At 33.3% G+C, this 6,705-nt stretch overlaps 1 long non-coding RNA gene across 1 annotated transcript; it reads right to left on the minus strand.

Annotated features, from left to right (window-relative positions):
* Positions 4,020-6,395, minus strand: LOC110267120. Its single transcript, XR_002354467.1, has 4 exons — positions 6,234-6,395; positions 6,088-6,142; positions 5,872-6,000; positions 4,020-4,400 (listed from the first exon to the last, which is right to left on the minus strand). It is a non-coding gene; the product is annotated as an uncharacterized LOC110267120 (long non-coding RNA).

Consider the following 6,705-nt stretch of genomic DNA (forward strand, 5'->3'; position numbering starts at 1 on the left):
CTCACTGAGCTTCAGCAGTTGGGTGCAGATCAAACAAGATCATTCAATATCAACATGGATGGTGAGACTTGGAATACACTTGAATCACTCAAATACGGAGAAGTATACACCAAACACGTTAGAGGACTTTCCTCTGGATGCAAAAAGTGTCGCATTTCACTTATTCGGACAGAATCTTCTACCCTTCCACCCATTATCAGTGCACTTGAGATTTATTTAGCGAAAGATTTCTCATTAGGGTTAGAAACCAAAAAAGATGACGGTATACTACTGCTGCTATTTAATTTTGTCTAAACTTAATTAAGATTCTTTCCATTCTTCTATGCATATTTAGCTTGCTTCTTGAATATTATTATATACCAGTGGATGCAGTCACAAACATCAAGAGGGCTTATAGGGTGGACAGAAGAAACTGGCAGGGAGATCCATGTGCTCCCAAGGCATACAAGTGGGACGGTGTAGAGTGTAGCTTTTTTGATGGCTTTCAAAGAATCACATCCTTGTAAGCTTGTTATTCATTAAATAACACATAAATTAGAAAACTATTAACCGTTTAATTATAAAAACCATACGTAAATTCTGTTAAAAAGGTAAGAGAGAGCAATTAAAAAAGAATGTGTGTATTCTAATTATATAGAATAATACAATCTAAAAAGATATTTATAGGTACTAAGAAAATTAAGATAATAAAAATGTAATATGTTATAATAAATATTTAGATATGTTAAATAATTCTAATAAAAACTAATTCATCCTAATATATTCTAACAACTTTATTATTGAAATAATAATATTTTTGAAAATGGAATATATGAAGGAATTTGTCTTCAAGTGGACTGACTGGACGCATACCAGCTGATATATCCAAGCTTACCATGTTAAAGTCCTTGTGAGTACCTATCTCATCTCATTTGGTTAATATATAAATAATGCACCTCAATAATTTGATTACATTTGTATCTTTTTTTGAGTTGTATCTGTGCATTTGAATTGTCTTCTCAGAGATTTATCAGACAATGACTTAAGTGGGAATATACCTTATTTTCTGGAACAACTGAAATCACTAACATACTTGTAAGTCCATGTGATGATTTATTGGTTATTAAATAAAATTTACAAGGATGTCATATATTTGTCTTCTACTTTTGCAGAAACTTGGCGAACAACAACCTAACAGGTTCAGTTTCAAACAGAACTCCTTCAAAAACAAAGTGACGGTGGATTATCCTTGAAGTATGTATTCCTTGACATATACTTAAAGCCAAGAATCAATTTTGTATATATATAAAATTAAATAATAACGTCTTGAACTAGTCTTTTCTTTAGGTAATTTATGTCGATAAAATAAATAGAGTTTAAAATTACACAGATATCCTAAATTAAAATTGATTATACGTTATGTTCTAAACTTTTTTATATAAATCGAATCAAATTTATTTGATTTATGCTATTTACATGTAAATTGAATCAATTTAATTTGATTTACCATATACATACTATATCATTAGTAAATCAAACGTAACAAATCGGATAATTTTGATTCAATTTACTACTTGTACATATTATTGACTTTAAAACATAAATATCAATAAAAAATTACTCCATTTGAATTCAAATAAAATATAAAAAAATTAAAACGAATAAAAATAGATATTCAAATTTTCTGTATTTTAGTTCAAATTCTAAAAAATATACATTTTTACAAAATTATAAATTTAAAATGGAACAATAAACAATTTCTAAAAATCTATTAAAAATCATCATTTAACTCTTTAGCATATAAATAATCATTATAGAAATTTTTGATTTTGAAAAAATTATTATAAAAGAATCCCGCTAGAGAACCAAGAGGGGTCTAGCCAATAATAAGCCAACAAATATTTTTAAATTATATTCTGTACCAATTAATAACATTAATTGTTATTAATTAGTGGTTATTTAAATTTTTTTAAAAGATACAAAATTAATGATTATTAATTGCCTCTTTTTACTCTAATTCACCTTTTACCATTTATTACGCAAACAATAATTTCTCTTTCCAAAATAAACTTCGAAACTCCAAAAAATAAAAAAGCACCAAAACATAAGATAAAGAATCATCCAAATCCTAAGAAAAAAATATACAAAATATAGGAAAAAGAATCATCCAAAACTAATAAAAAGAATCATCCAAATCCTAAGAAAAAACATACAAAACATAGGAAAAAGAATCATCCAAAACTAATAAAAAGAATAATCCGAAATGTAGAAAAAAAAACATAAAAAACTAGTTAAAAAAATCATTCAAAACCAAATAGGAGGAGGAGAAGAAGAGCCACAGGTTGGCCGGCGACGATGTCTTGGACGGCATTGTGTTGACAGTGGGGACTCGCGGTGGCGTGTTGCGACGAGTTGAGGAGTTGCCATGGATCAGAGTAGTTGATCGCGCGTCGCGAATGGAGACCTGGTGGTGGTTGCGTCGCGACGGATGGTGAGTCGTGGGGTGCGAGTGGCGAGCGATGGGGAGTCGTGAGTGGCAAGGGTGCGTCGGGCGAGCGATGAGAAGTCGCGATGGGACGTGAGGAAGGTGAAGTAGAAGCGCGATGGTGACTGTCTTTCTTGCGCGAACGACAGATGAGATGGCGGAGAAGGATGCAAGGACGACCGGCAATGGCGCGCGAGGACAGTGCTGCGGCGACGCTAGCGGCACGAGGACGAAACTGCGGCAGTGTGGGGCATTGGGAAGAGGGATTAGGATTTGTGGTTTTGTGTGGTGAATGGTGAGTGGAAGTGAAAATAAATTAGAATAAACTTTGATTCAAAAATGCCATTAATGTCAATTAATCAAATTTTGAATTTGAAAAAATAATTTAAAATTAATCATTATTAATTGAGTTGTTCAATTCTTGGCTGGTGGACACTTGGCTCCCTATACATTCAATAATGCTCTACATTCATGTAAAAAATGCATCCAAGTTATCCAAGCAATATTGGCCAGACGCGCTCCCTTCCCTCCTCACTCGTTTGTCATATACGCACTACATATAACGTGTTGCAGCCTAAAACTTTGCTCAACGTAAGCCTTCTGTTGCAACGTAAATCTTCTCTGCTCGCATTTTTCCTTGTTGATATGCATTGCCTTCGTCGTTCTCCTCCGGTCGCGTTCATCTTCTCGTTTTCTTCTTTCGATCTGATTACGTTGCATTTATCTTCTTTCTATTCTTCTTCGTTTTCTTCTTCAATTTACACTTTTGAATCGAAACAATGAATGACTCAACTTCAAATCAGTTAAATGAAAGCGATTTGGATTATTCATCTGAAACAAATCAAACTGACATAGTTTGGATTATTCAATTTTGAATCGAATTGAATGGAATGCAATTGCTAATTTGAATTTGAATTGAATGGACAGAGGTGTACTGAATTGAATTAAATTGATAATCTGTAAATTGTAGACACAGCTGTTTGAATTTTATTTTATATAATAGATTATGTTTCATTCACTCAGTATTATACAATTGTTTCACCATGAGTACGCGTTCGGTTCATTATATAAAAAGCTCTTCGAATTTGATTTTATATAATGGATTATGTTTCGTTCACTTAGTACTATACAATTGTTTTACCATGAGTACGTGTTCGGTTCATTATGCAGAATGCTGTTCGAATTTGATTTTATATAATGAATTATGTTTCGTTCACTCAGTACTATACAATTGTTTCACCATGAATACGTGTTTCGGTTCATTATTCAGAAAGCTATTCGAATTTGATTTTATATAATGGATTATGTTTCGTTCACTCAGTACTATACAATTGTTTCACCATGAGTACGTATTTGGTTTATTATGCAGAAAGATGTTCAAATTTGAATTTATATAATGGATAATGTTCCATTCATTTAGTACTATATGTAACACCCTACCACACAGAGCTTTACGCTTAAGTCGTAAAATAGAGGTGGTGTGGTATTACGACCTCTAAAATAAAATATGTATATAGATAATAGCAGAAGAATTATAATATGCTAGGAGCCTTGAAGAATAGAGGAAATAAAAATCGCGAAATAAAAGCGCAACGCTCGAGAAATGAGTTAACTTGCGTCCTAAGAAAGCTACAGCTATCAAGTGTAAAGTAACCCAAAACAGGAACAGAGAGTCAATGATACAAAATAACGAGCTCCTGACTCAGCCTGCGAAGTCAAGACTGGCCGGAGAATATACACATATATACATATCCAAAACCCAAAAGTACATATACACAATCCTGCCTCTCCATAAACCTCTAAGAAGACCAAAAAGAATAAGTTATGCGGAGAAAAAGAGCTAAGTACATATATATACCACTATACAACAACATAACCCAGTAACCACTTCGCTTCAGGAGTCCAGACGCTTAACGAGACGCCTCTCGACCTGCATCTGAAAAGCAACAACATAGTATGGAATGAGAACCAGATGTTCTCAATATGGTAAAGGTGCCACACACATAATATATAAGGTCTTGGGAATGCTAGAGGCAATCCTAGAACGCCGACACTCAGATTATAGAACTTAAAGTATTAAACAGAAGTCATAAAAATGTGGTTTTCTAAGAGTATCTAAACCTAACTTAACTTAACCTTAAATCTAAGTCCCATACTGCCATTCCTCCATACCTCCAACTCCATCATGCATTTTCACAGACAAATAGACAGATAAAGGCAAGCACAAGAAGGTTACAAATACTGCAGGTAACAAATACACATTTAACATGGCAAGTACATGTAGGCACACCCAATTAAAGAACAAGCAAGTAATTCAATTATTATGCATATGATGCATGCCTGTCCTATGGCTAATGAGGCTCATCTGTCGGTTATCCAGCCAACCCAACAAGTCTGAATTGTCCTTAGACTGTTCCCCGACGTGCATCCCCAAGAGTCTATATATAGCTTTTTTTTCAAATAATCAATATTGCTCAATGGGGGTAACATTCTCGAGAATTTATATAGTGCCTGGTCACACTTACGTCGTAGGGTCAACAGAGTATCGAGTTTTCAACTTGGTACACGTGGTGGCAAGTCACGGTACTTGATCCAGGGAATCTCGTATTTTAGATTATTCAAATTCATAAGCCACATAAATAATTCAATTATAATTCATCAACATCCACATAATTCTCAATCGCATCTCATTCATCATTATACGTCAATCATATTCAATCCTTATCCTTCATTATTACACCTCCCATTCCGTCCATCAATAGTTCCAATTCAAAACATAATTCATTCTTTTCCAAATGAATCAAACTTAAAACATGCTCATTTTCTTAATAACTCAAACTCAAACCATATAACCTTTGAATCTAAATCTTTATAAATAATCATATAAACAAAATCTCTAATTTTTATAAAATTTCGACAGTATCTCCTCTAAAACTTGGACTTTGCTACCCTTTTTGGGTCCAAACCTGTTTTCTTTTCAATTCAACATACCCTTCCTCATCATCATAACAGCCACCACAATAAATCTACCTCAAATCAACAATTATACTCATACAATATTCAAATCCAATAACCAAAATTCAACTAAGGATCATAGTTCACTAATCCTAGGTTTCTAACACAAAATACCTCAAATCAATAATTCACCAAATCATTAGTTAATCAACAAGCACCAAACCAACAATGTTCATCAACAATAACATTCAACCATAATTCTCTCCAAATTAACATAACAACATTCACCATCCAAAAGTAATAACTAATTATCCAATAAACTTCAACCAAATATATTCATCGACAAATTACTAAACATTAAACATACACCTGCATTCCAACTTATCCTATGGTCATCTAGCCTAAGTTTTCACAGAACATTATATATTAAATGCAAGAAACCTAAACCATACCTTAGTCGATTCCCAAGTATTATTTCAAGACAATTTTTCTAAAAGAACATAGCCCTCAAAACCTCAACTAATCTGCTTCCTTCAAGTTCCAGTATTCACAATTTCGGGCTCCAATTATTTATTTTCAACCTAATACACATTCATAACACATATATATCCAATTTGATTTCCAAAACATAAATTCAACAAATTAAATAGGATTTATATTATCCTCACCTTACCCAAGTTTCACATAAGCAAGAGTAAACGTTTTCTTCAAGTTAATTGGATCCTAAAACATTAGAAATCAAAGGAATTCAACATCTCTTCCAATTATTTGAAAATTGGGGAAAAAGAATAGCTGGAAGTGATTAATGGCTTACCAAAGAAATTGTTCCGGTAGAAATGTAGAGCTCGACGCGGTGGACGCGTGACCACAAACGGTGCAGCGATCGGAGGTCGGACGGAGAAGTTACGGCTTTTGGGAGTTGACACAGGGGTTCGTGCCCTTCTTTTCTCCTCTCTGGTGCGTTGCTTCTGCTGCATCATTGAAGAAAGAACGTGAGCTTTAGCTCATTTAAATGCTGGCCGGTTGGATCCATGGGTCCAGTTTGGGTCCGGTTCAACCGGTTCGGCTCAATTTTGGGTCGATTTCTTTGAAATTGGTATCAAAATTCTCGTTTCGATGAGATCTATCATAATTTAACATTATATTCGCATTTCTAATATTCCTTATTAAAAACTAATTTATTGACTAATTATCAACTAATTTAACAGGGTTTACAAATTGATTTAAATGTAAAAAATGTTATGTCAATAATTTATACAAATTGATTTGATTTAGTAAAAAAAATT

The sequence above is a fragment of the Arachis ipaensis genome, chromosome B09 (genome assembly GCF_000816755.2).
Source record: "Arachis ipaensis cultivar K30076 chromosome B09, Araip1.1, whole genome shotgun sequence".
Lineage (NCBI taxonomy): Eukaryota > Viridiplantae > Streptophyta > Magnoliopsida > Fabales > Fabaceae > Arachis > Arachis ipaensis.